Raw genomic sequence first — 12,498 nt, 5'->3', positions numbered from 1 at the left:
ATAATAATAATTGGTTTTAAACGGTTAAAATTTATAATCTTAACATTTTCATTAAGAAAGTTATTATTATTATTATTTATTGGAATAACTCGGGGTACTATTACTATAAATAAGTATATTATATTCTAGTATTTAGAACGTGATAATTTTTTTGTATTAAATTACCTTGATATGTAGAAGTCGAGGGTATGTATCGGAGATTATTATCGTAATTCGATGTATAGGTTATAATACTTAGTCACAGTTGTTGTTAATCTCGTAATAGTATTTAATTTTTTTTATAATTAGCGACTGAAAAAAAAAATATTATATATATATATATATATATATATATCATCGTATTTGATCATGTTATGAGGGCAAAAGAATCGGAAGCCGTAAGAACAGTAGTAGAAATGAATGTCGAAGGAAGAATAGGTAGAGGAAGACTAAAAAAGAGATAGAGAGATATTATTGAATGTGATATGAGGACACTTGATGTAAATGTAGAGGATGTGGGAGATCGCGCCAAGTGGAAGTTTAGAATAAGGGTGGCCAACCCAAAGTAGTTGGGATTAAGGTGAGAAAGAAGAAGATATATTTATATCATCATTTTTAATTTGGAATAGTTTTTTAAGTAAAATGAACCAAAAAGTTACTTACTGTGTTTGTTAAAATGTTTTTTTAGATCTTCTGGATACTTGAAATCCACTTGACAAACTGATCATGGGTGACAGATATGGGTTCTCTGGTGATGTCTTAAATTTTGCATTAGAGTAAAAAAATTCGTGCACTTACCACAGGAATACATTTTTAACCAGGATTATTTAAAATCAAGCAGTTAAAATTAAATTAAGCAGTTATAAATTAAAATAAACAATTAAAAATTAGATCTAAAATATTATTATTATTATGTTAGAAGCTATAAGACTATTAATGGAAAAACTTAGCACTAATATAAGAGCGGGAAGATTAATTTAACAAAACGCATATAAATGCTTAAAGACTACTATAATTAAAATTAATACTATTAATAACTTAAATAATATTAAACTATTACTAAGATATTACTTGAATAAGTAACTTAAAAAAAACGTATAATAAATATCAAGTCAGAAAAAATTATGTCTGTTTATATGTGTGTTCAACGATAAATGATAACTATGAATTAGAGTAAAAATCTATCATATACATTCAGGTCATTTTTATAGTTGACTCATGGCCATTAGGTGTTGACCGAATACCATCTCCTCCACCACCACCATCACCTTTACACAATATTCTCTATGTACATCACCATTAAAAAGTATTTTTTCTCTATTTATGCTATATTATTTCAATGTTTTATAAATAAATAAGAAAGGTGTCGAGATTAAATGATCTTTATTAATATTATATATCCATAAATATTAAAAAAATTACATGAAATCAAATCATTTCCCTGTTTCTGCAGATTGTATGAGGAATGAATTTGTGTGGCAGTCATTGTCTTCACCCCATTCATTAGGGGCTATTGAAATAATAATAAATATTACATCTAATTTAACACACGCATGATTGTATCCATATATTTAAGTGTCTTACCATTTATTATGTTCTCGCGAACAAGTTCAGGTTGCTGTTTTGAGTCCAGTGGGCAATCGGTTCATTTAATTCTCTCAACGAATGAATGAATAGTGGTGCATGGTCCACGACACAATCGGTATAATTACTTAAACTAGTCACCCCACCCGAATCTATAATAGTAATAATAATAATAAAGCAAATTTTAGTTTAACACGTACTTTTATTATTAATATATATATTTAAGTAACTTACCTATATCAGAAAATACCGGTTTATTTATTGTCTCTCCTTTATAAGCTCAGGAAACATATTCGAGCTCAAGAGGTGATATGTTCATCATCACCGCTTACCGTATCACATGATTCAATTATTGGCCTAGATTCGAGATTGAATCGATAAAATAAATTGAATAATTAGAGTTCTGGGTCTATAATTAATTTTAAATATTTATTTTATTACATTTATTTTATACAATTTTTTTGTTTTTTAAATAATACTCGCTATTGCACCGTATTCACTATACGACAGCTGAATTCGTAATTCGTTGTCAGGATTAACCATTATGTTACCGAAAACACCCCGGTAAATTGGCGAGTTGTTTTCTTCAATTCTGATATTATTCAAAATATTAAAAAACTCCTCGCCGCCGTATTCTGGTGTATTATTATAATAATAATAATTTTTTTTTAAATAAGTCAACAAAATTAACACTTACGTTAGTCATAATGTCTTTCTTAATATTGTCTTCTTGTTGTTATAAAACACCTTAATCGTGAACCAACTGAATGATACGAAAACCAGAGGACGCTGCGTTTTAAGGGTACGCAGGTATTGAATAATGTAATAAATTATTATTATCAGGTAATAATAATTTTGACTCAAAGCATTTCCAAAAACCGAGTGAAGTACATACTTGCTTACTTAATAATTTTCAATCAAATTATTTAAAAACCTCTAATAATACTAATAGCTTTTAAAACGCTGTTATCATATTCATGATAATAATAAAATTATCGCAACGGTGTACAGCAATTTTTGATAAAATGTTTTATATACTAATTGTGACATCATGTCTGAATATATGTAACAGTACATACAGACATGACGTCACTACCAATACCGCTGCCGCTTGAGGAATCCGACACCCGAAAAATTTTTCTGGATGATGCTTATTGTGTTAGAAAATTATATTTTAATACTCAGCCATAATCAGATAATTTGCCATCAGGCTATTGTGTTAATAAATAGAAAACATAATACTAAATCCAAGTCAAGTCCAGTATTTTTAACGATTTAATGATCCTTTTATTTTTGTCATAAAAAATTTATTTATACTTATTTAAGAAAAATATAATAAGTTTAATTTCATTTAGCTTATATTTGTCCAAAGTAGCTAACAAATTATAATTTAAGATATAAGAAGTACATCTTCTCTATACTTTAGAGGGTTTGGTTACTTTAGATACACATCAATATGCTGTCGCGAAATTGTGTTGTGATTATTTATGCTATTATTGTGCTACATCGAGTTGTTGTCGGTCCTCTCTATGTCTGAATTGTCGCCATCATCTTAGCGTTTTTTTAGCTATAAGCTCTATGGTGCTTGCTAGTCAGTAGTTTTGTATTCGTTTTGTTGTAAAAAGAAAAATATCACCTTTGCGATTGTCGCACCCTGTGCACTCAGTATATCGCCGCTGAGTCTATATATTTTCTGAGATACATCACAGTACCGTTCACAGCATATTGTACACGATGGTCAGCTACTTGCATGCATTTGATATCAATTGATTCTTTCAATAATCAACATTAACACCAGCCGTTAAAATTAGCTGATAAGTATAATGCTAGTTTATATTCTTTTTAAGACTTACTCACTTTTATAATTTATTACTTGTTTATATCAGCGCCTTTGTGGCTTTAGTATTAAGTGTTCCCTCTGTCCACATTGGTGTATATAAAATTTTGTAATTCTTGTATAATACGTTTAATTGTTATAAATATATAATGTAAAATTACTCACTCATACAGTGCACTCACATTATTCCTTATCCTCGATATAGCCAAAGATTTAAGACAAAATAAAACCACGAACGTTAACAAACCCGCGTGAATACCACCGGGCGCTGCGTTTATTCAGTGGGGCCTGGTGTTACATATACATCATTTTCTTTGACATAATTAATATTATAAACCTTATCAAGTGAACTTTCACTGGTGAATTTTTTTATTCTATAGTAGTATCTATATTGAAAATAATTAATATCTTTGGTATAAAACAATTAGACGTATGATGAACGGTTCATAAAATATAAAGATATTTCTAAAATTGTATTGTATTTTTTTTATCATAATTTATAGAAATATTTAGATATGTCAAGACTATGTGAGTGCATTGAAAGTATAATAATAAATAAACAATTTTATCAGAAAGTGTTAGATTAAAGAGTTTATCAAAAAAATATTTAATTTAATAACCCTTTGGTTTTTGCGGTCTCTTTTATTTTTCAAACTTTTTGACAATTGTTTTAATAACAGGTTCAAATTAAAAAAAAAATAATGAATATATTTATACTTAGTGGCCCATCTTGCATAAATATGTGAGGAATTTATAAAACTTTGTGATAATCATTTTGGATTTCGAAAAATATTACATAAAATTTAATGACGCAAAGTCGAAATACATAAATTACTTTTAATAATCCAATAGCGTCATCGACTGTTTAACAGATTCAGTAATATCAAATAAAACAAGACTAAGCTGGTGTGCATAACAATATATATATATATATATATATAAGAATATTTGTTTTCATTAGTTCTCTAATTATTTACCCGTACCTAAAGCTTGTTCTGAAAACAGGGTTTCCGTCTTTCCGCTAGATGCGCCACTATGTGTAATTAATTTCGATTGATTGTAAAAAAAAAGATATATAAATGTGTAAATGAAAAATAGATGACTTCTCAAATTAAAATTTGGTAAATTTAGCTATTTATATATATTATGGAATAGTCAAACTTACCTTGATAACTTGGGAGGTTTTCTTAACCATTTATATTTCGGGACATGTGATTAGTCCGTCTCCGGTTGATAACTTAATGCACAGTTAAAAATATGAAGTAAAACATTAAGTTGACTCAAAGCGGATTAAATGATCCGTATTGGACTTGACAATAAATGATATAATGGTTATAACAGAAATGTAATGCGAATTTTATAACTTAATATTAAGCAAATATATAGATCTTATTAGTTGATTGAGAACAATCGATAAAATTTCTTCTAATAAATACTTATACTTATTTTCATATTAAAATGTCCTAGCACATATCTACCTTACAATAAAGTGATTTCATAAAAAGCTAATTCAAATATTTTATTCCATATGAATTCATTATTATAAATAAAATATTTTGCATTAAAAAATTTCATTATAATAAACCTATATAAATATAACTAAAAACTAGGGTCTATAAATATATTAAAGTTTAAATTGAACTAATAAAAGTGAAAAAAGTATTTTTTTATACTAAACCATCCAAATGTCATCGTAAAGTGGAATTTCATCGTTAATATTTGATCTTCTATTACCCTTGAAATATCTTAAGATATATTCAACAGGCCTCCCATGTATCATATATCCTTTTTTTATTACATATAACATCAACACAATAACACACAATAGACTAACCAGAACTACTATGATAACCAAACTGATAGCGTGAAACAACCATTTATCAGAGTCCTGTATCTCAAAATTTTGCTGTGATTGGTGACACTAATAACGATGGTCCCCTTAATTACTATGTTAAATATGATGAACATACGACATAATTATAAGGTTAACTCAACAAATGCAATGGCTCGTAGATTGACGATTTACCTTGTTTTGAGCAATTTAAAATTTCTATTATTTAAATTTTAGTTGCAATAGTACAACTCCAATTATTTCTAGTGAAAATTTCAAACAATGGTTATTTATAATGAGTGTGACCGAATAACGCCGCAAGAAAAAACCATACAAAAAGAAGAAATGTAAAAATTCGATGGATAATTCTTTACTTTAAAATTTTTCAAAACAAGGTCAATCTCTAATTTACAAGTTATTGCGATTGTTTGGAGTGGCCTTCATCAACACCAATGATGTTGTCGTATTTGACATGAATATTATTTTCGACCAAGAAAATATGAGGACCATAGGTAAAATATCATTTAGTTATTATAAATAGGAGCACATATGCCGTACCGTTTTTTTAACCGACTGATACATCACAGTAGATGACTTGATTTTCTTCCTCTTCATAGACTTGTTCTTTTTCGTCCTCATCTTAGACTTATTTTTCTTCTTAACCTGACGATGTTTCGTCAACTTGTGTTTCAATGAATTTTGCTTATACTTAGTTAAATCAGTATATAAAGAAGTAGTAGTTGAAAGATCGCTGGTCATTGTTGTCATTATATCTTTCGGTAAAGACGAATTTATCGTACATTCAGTAAGTCCAATGGAATAATTTTCAATACTCTTAACTGGCACCATAACATTTTCCCATTTGATTTCAGAGCTACGATTCTGCACATTTGGGTCATATATCATGGAAGCAAAAACAGTAATCAGATTTCCAAATAGATTTCTAGCCATATTTATACAAAACACGTAAACTAAAATGATAAGTTCAATTTTTAATATTTCAAATGATATTAGTTCCGATTGTTTACTTTGTTTGTTAATTGCTAAGAAACATAATAATAATAAAATATTGATAGAGCTTTAACATATCTAAGAATTAATTAATTAGTAACTAATTAGTAAACTATAATAAGTCATATATATTTTCTAAATTAGGTAATATTAATTTCGAAATGCTTATAAAAATTTAATGTAATTTTAAGTGTTAAATAAATAAATAAATTTATTAAAGTTAAATAAATTGATTTTATATCAAAATATCTTCAAATTTTATGAATTTATTAAAAAATATTGTTATAAAAACAATATTGAGCCATTTTTTTTAATGATATTAGCAATAAAATATAAAATATAATAGTTTTGTGATGAATTTGTCTAGAAACGATAAAATATTTTCTACGATTTTATTTGAATGTTGTCTTTCAAGTTACTATTTCTATCGTATTCGATTTAATGTGATTGAAGAATTTATTTAAAAATTTAACGATTCAAAAATCTTTGCAGTAAAATCTATGATTAAAATATAATTTTTTTCATATCTTCAATGTTAAAAAACCTTAACTTGTTTTTTTTTAAATTGGAACCCCTTTTTGAATTTGATATTATGATTTAAAAAAAAATACAAACAACTTTGCTGTTTTAATTTTTTTTTTCGCCTGTTCGTCTGTTACAGCTTATTAAAGTTAAATGATTTTGGACTAAATTTCTATTGTTATTTTAATGTTTTTAAATACACAAATCACTATTTTTCTATGGTGTAACATAAACTAATTTTATATTGACCAATATATGACAAATAAGATAGCAATAATAATTTACGACACACTAATTGAGAGATAATAATAATATATTCAAATCGGGTCTTAACTATATTATAAATAGCACAGTCCATCTGGTTGGTTAATTTTTCTATCCTCTTTTCACCGTAAAGTAATGATCCGATACAATTCTATATTACAATAATCTTACTGTGATATGACCAAAAAAAATAATCTTTACAGTTGTTGATTGATATTATGTTAAGTTTTAACATAACCTTTTAAATTACATTTAGTTAAACGATAATTCGACGTTGATATTACTAACCCATAAGGTTATATATTTTTATTAATTATTAAGTTTTCATTGTTTAACTACCATCTAACAATTCATAAATAGTAATTTAAGCTTATTAAGATGATAGAAAAGTACTAATATATTATAACAGGTAAGAATAATTAACTACAAAATAGCATTAAATTTATAAGACTTAATTTTTTTTTTTTTTAATAGCAGGTAAAATTTTTATACAAGAAAATTGATGCATCTAATTTCCAAAGAATTTATTTACATTTTTGGATTCACCGCTGTTGAAAAATAATGTGAATATTTAATAGGTAAAAATAAATCTTATTTTTGCTTGTATCAAAAAATAAATATGACATCAATATTATATTTTATTAATAGAATATGACAATAAATTTTATATTTTTTTTAAATCAAAGTAAGTAAATGTTGTGTAGTATAATCAATTTTAGGTGAGGATCAAGGCCCCCAAATAATAAGTATATGTTCTTTTTTTGCTCGTAATACATAAAAAAAAGTCACATAAAATAAATTGAAGGGGAATCAAGTTAACTTTTTTATTGTCCAACTATGGGATGACCTTCATATTTATAAATTCAGCCCTTAGTATAAGGGACGAATTTTTATGAATTTTACTAACTAAATCTAGTATTAACTATTTTTTTTTCATACTTTGCACTTAAGTCATGTGCACTATAAAATATAGAAATTTCGCCAATTTATAGAGAGTGGTCAATTAAGAATAAGACATATATTTTCTTAGAATCTATTGGGAATTTAAAATTTTTGTACAGAGAAAAATTATTCGAGTAAAAAAATTTAATAATTAATATTAAAAACTATACATTGCATTAATATTTATTAATTGAGCCAGAAAAAAACGTCTTAATGCATTAATTAGGAGTCTTAGTAATAAGAAAGTTTCATGATATTGATTAAGAGATTTTTTTTTTAACAAATATGAATTATAACAAGCAGTTTAAATTATGATTAAATCTTTAAAAGTTTTTGTATATAATTAAAATGACAACATTTGACACGATCCATCGTCGTTTCGTAATACACGATGCCTCGCGATTCGTGCCATCTTTATCAGCCGTCACCCTACTATGAGTATTTGACTGAACAACAACGCGTGCCATACGCCACAGTGCAAAGTCCAACAAGTGGCGCACGGCCGACGACAACCCGCCACAAACGATACAGAGAGCATGACAAAATGCATAGATATATCAGCAACTTTGTGATACTACTCAACCTACTCCTCACCCCATCTATAGCTGATTTGCCTCATTGCATTGGCCCAATATTTGTATGGGAAATTTCCATAAATATAGTGATAATATTATCATTTATGCGTGAATATTTAATATCGTGGAAAAATAATTAATAACGGATAGAGGATTAATGAAAAATTATGTGTATAGTAAACGTAATATTTAGAAGTGCTTTCATTGCATTGCATTGTATATATGCATTATGTGACATATAATTTGCTCCACATTAGTGTTACTTTTTTTTTTTACAGCCTAGAGGCTGGTTTGTCAGCACAGTACCCTAAGGTGAACTGGCCTAATGTTACTTGGTTTTAGTTTTACTTACTATATACATTTATTTATGAAGCAAATTTTTTTTTTTAATTTTTGACAAATTAATTGATTATTTAAATTTTTAGCCTTATATAAGTTCTTGTTCTAACAAAACATTCTATCACTTCTTTGGGTATATTATACTCTCCATTACTTAACATTAATTTATTTGTTAATGTAATAAAAATTTTAGGAGCTTTTGTCTCTTAATATATAATTAGTCCAACACTTTTTTTCTTCTGCAACTTAATCTATCAAATCTGGATGTTTATTTAAGAACCGATTAGCTACATCAACTGCCACAAATTCTACATATTCTCCCTTTATTTGATCAAATGGTTCTTTAATGTGCAACTAAAAAAAAAATGTATGTATTTGTTGTTTTATGGTTCATTAAACATTTTTAGCTCATACATACTTCAAATTGTTCTAGAAAGTTAAAATTTGATCTTGAAATATTTGTTTCCTTTACACAAATACTACGGTTTTTTGAATCAACAATATCATTACAGATATCCTTGGAAAATTCTGAACTATTGAATAACTCTGATGTGATACAATTTGAATCATTTAACAGTCTATCTTCATAATCATCTTCTGTATTGGTATTTTTAGTGAATACTAAGTGAGAATTCTCAACTAATATAGACCACCTTAAACTAGGAAATGTATTGAATTATAAATGATACCTTGTAATCTTACTAAACTTATAAACAAATAAATTCTAACCAGTATTTTAAATACAATGCAGTTATATTGTAGCTTGCACTTCCGGCCAGTCCTTTTAAAAAACTAAATAACTTTTCTAATATATCTTGATTAAGTTTTGTAGTCATAATATATTCTTGACCATAAAAGTATCTTACATCTAATAATAATTTTTGATGAATTGGTAACCAAAATTCCTACAAAGAAGTTTCAATTGGTATAGTGTGAAAATAATATCTGTATTTTTTTATAGTCTAAAATTTGAATAAAAAATTTTAAAACGACATAAATATTTTACTTCTTATTTAATTTACTTCTTTCCAGTAATATTTCTCAAATTTTTTTTTCTACGCCATATTCAATAGCTTTAGATAATGAATTAGGTAATAACTGTGCTACTAACTTAGCCTTTATTTGGCTTGTCTCTTCAACTAATAAATGTTTATTGTTCAATTTATAATAATATAATGTCTAGGTGTATAATTGATATGGAGTGTATACTCGGACCGGAGAATAATTACTTAATTAATGAGCTATTAGTATGATAAAAAATATCTCCCGAAATGGATTTATAAATTAAAATTGGTTTCCTTAAATGATGGTTTCAATTAACAGTTTAATCATTATAATATTTATAACGAACTGCTAAAACGTTTTGAAACAGTTTAATAAAATAAAGAAATTAAGGATTTATGTATAAATTCTTAATAACCATTTTTGTAAGAAATATAACTTAAAACGTTTTAAACAAAGCTAGGTTTATAGTTAAATAATAAATTATTAAATCTATTGACGTAACTAATTTATAACCTATTTAAAATAATTGAAACGTTTTATAATTAAAAACCACCTACTAAAGTTTTATTTTCAATACTGTTTCATACTGTTTACATAATACAATTCCGTTTTTATTTCTTAAGGAATTCACTTTATTTAAAGTTTTAAAACGTTTAGCGACTCCATATAAACGTTGTACATTAACAGTTAGTTCCTACAGATATTATAATCAAAGTATATTTGTTCCAATGAACATTTGTGTAAAAGTTATCTATCCAAATACATTTGTTCAAATTTTATCTGTTTACTGTTAATTCCACATTTTGGTATAAATGTTCATTGGAAAAATGTATATTTTAAATAAAAATTTATTGAAACTATTTATTTTTTCTAGTTATTATCACACTAAATATTTTTGAAAGATAAGGACTGACAAAAAATTTAAATTAATTATTTTAAGTTCGGAGACATTATACGAGAGGATTTTTGGTGCTTATTTAGTATTATAATTGTAATAATTTGCTTCATCGTGTGTTTATTATGTACACTGTAAAAAAATGATTATTATAAAATGTATAATAATACAAAATTTGTAAATCTAATAATGTCCCGGGATAACACTATAAAAGAGCAACAAGGCATTTGATTTTTTTCGAAAAAAACATATTCTTTTCGAAATATTTATATTATTAAATATTTATTATCTAAGTGTTGTCAACAAATTATACTTAATTACCAAATAGTAAATAATCACATTAGGGTTTAGAGTTCAATTCATTGATTAAATTTGTTTGGATAACTTCCGAGGCGCTTTATGAAATTTATCATAAGTATATACTGTACCACAAGAATATTTTTTTTCAAGGGTGGAGTAATCCTTCCATAACTAAATTTCTAATTAATACACATTCATTAGAGTTAAAAAAACAAACACAAATATCTATTTATCATCGATGTATTCGGAATGATTAAAATAAACTTTATAAATATTTATAATTTTTACTATACAAATACTTGAGCCATAATAATCACATATATGTGATTGGAATACTGAATTTATTTACTATACATTTATTATGTATAATTGTTCTGTTTTCTTGTAATGATAAGTATACTATATTACAATATAAGGTCTTAAAAATATATTCAGATGTTATATACAGAGTGGAACAGATCTAATAACTAATATAACTTTTGATCTACATAACATTTTATACTTTTGTTTTTAATCAATTTTTTCAATATAGAACTATATTTAAAATGTGTTTTATGTTATTTTTCGTAATTACAAAAAATATTTCAAAAGTTAATTTTTTTATTAACATGTTTGATATTGGGGAAAAAACGCTAGATATATTTGTTATAGAATTGGTGGGGGGCGGTGTAGCGTAGGGTTTTGTTTGTAAGTTAATCGAAAACCGGACAGCGAATGATGAGTCCGCCTCACTTACGCGCATCTACAGTTTTCGTATATAAAATGTAAAAGATATAAAATAAAAATACAGTCCATATTATAGAGTAAAAATAAAGTGTTTTTATTCAAAAGTTAAAATATCGTAAGCTATCGACCAATTTTTTTTTTATGATTTAAAGGTAGCCATTTTATAGATAAGTTTTAAAGAAAAATTTTAGTACAAAAAACTCTTATTTTAATTTAGTAGTTACATTTATACAGCATTTTGAAGTTTATTAAATTTTGTTTTTTTTTACAATTTTCCTATGGTATCAAATGTTAGTCCATATTATATAAAGGACGGAAGTAAACATTGTTGCAGTGTCGAACACTATTGAAGCTTCTGCAGCTGTACCGAACAAGCTAGAAGGAATGGTGTTATTATTCCAATTCAATTAAATTGAGTTAATGTTTTTACTTATATACAAATTTAATACACTACAATAAACCAAACATATATTCACAACTAATCAGTAATGTGTTCTGTAAATTTCGTAAAATTTTATAATAATTTTGAGATTGTAATTTTTTATACACATATTTGATTATGGACCACAACTTTCTAGATATATTAAAATTTGCAAAATAAAATTTTTTTACTATAAACCTCATAGTAAAATTTTCAATCCTCTTGACCTGAAGTATTAAAAAAAAAAAATTTTTTTTCTTTACCCAT

General features: G+C 26.0%; 1 long non-coding RNA gene across 1 annotated transcript; it reads right to left on the bottom strand.

Moving 5' to 3' along the window:
• Positions 1 to 949: 949 nt before the first annotated feature.
• Positions 950 to 4,916, bottom strand: LOC126896791 (uncharacterized). The gene is made up of 5 exons (XR_007701951.1): positions 4,566 to 4,916; positions 2,261 to 3,786; positions 1,798 to 1,920; positions 1,564 to 1,715; positions 950 to 1,489 (listed from the first exon to the last, which is right to left on the bottom strand). It is a non-coding gene; the product is annotated as an uncharacterized LOC126896791 (long non-coding RNA).
• Positions 4,917 to 12,498: the final 7,582 nt, after the last annotated feature.

Source organism: Daktulosphaira vitifoliae, unplaced genomic scaffold (assembly GCF_025091365.1).
Source record: "Daktulosphaira vitifoliae isolate Bord-2020 unplaced genomic scaffold, ASM2509136v1 Scaffold_1, whole genome shotgun sequence".
In the NCBI taxonomy this organism is placed as follows: domain Eukaryota; kingdom Metazoa; phylum Arthropoda; class Insecta; order Hemiptera; family Phylloxeridae; genus Daktulosphaira; species Daktulosphaira vitifoliae.
Note: the sequence above shows the minus strand (reverse complement) of the source record. Positions and strands in the feature narration are given on the sequence as shown.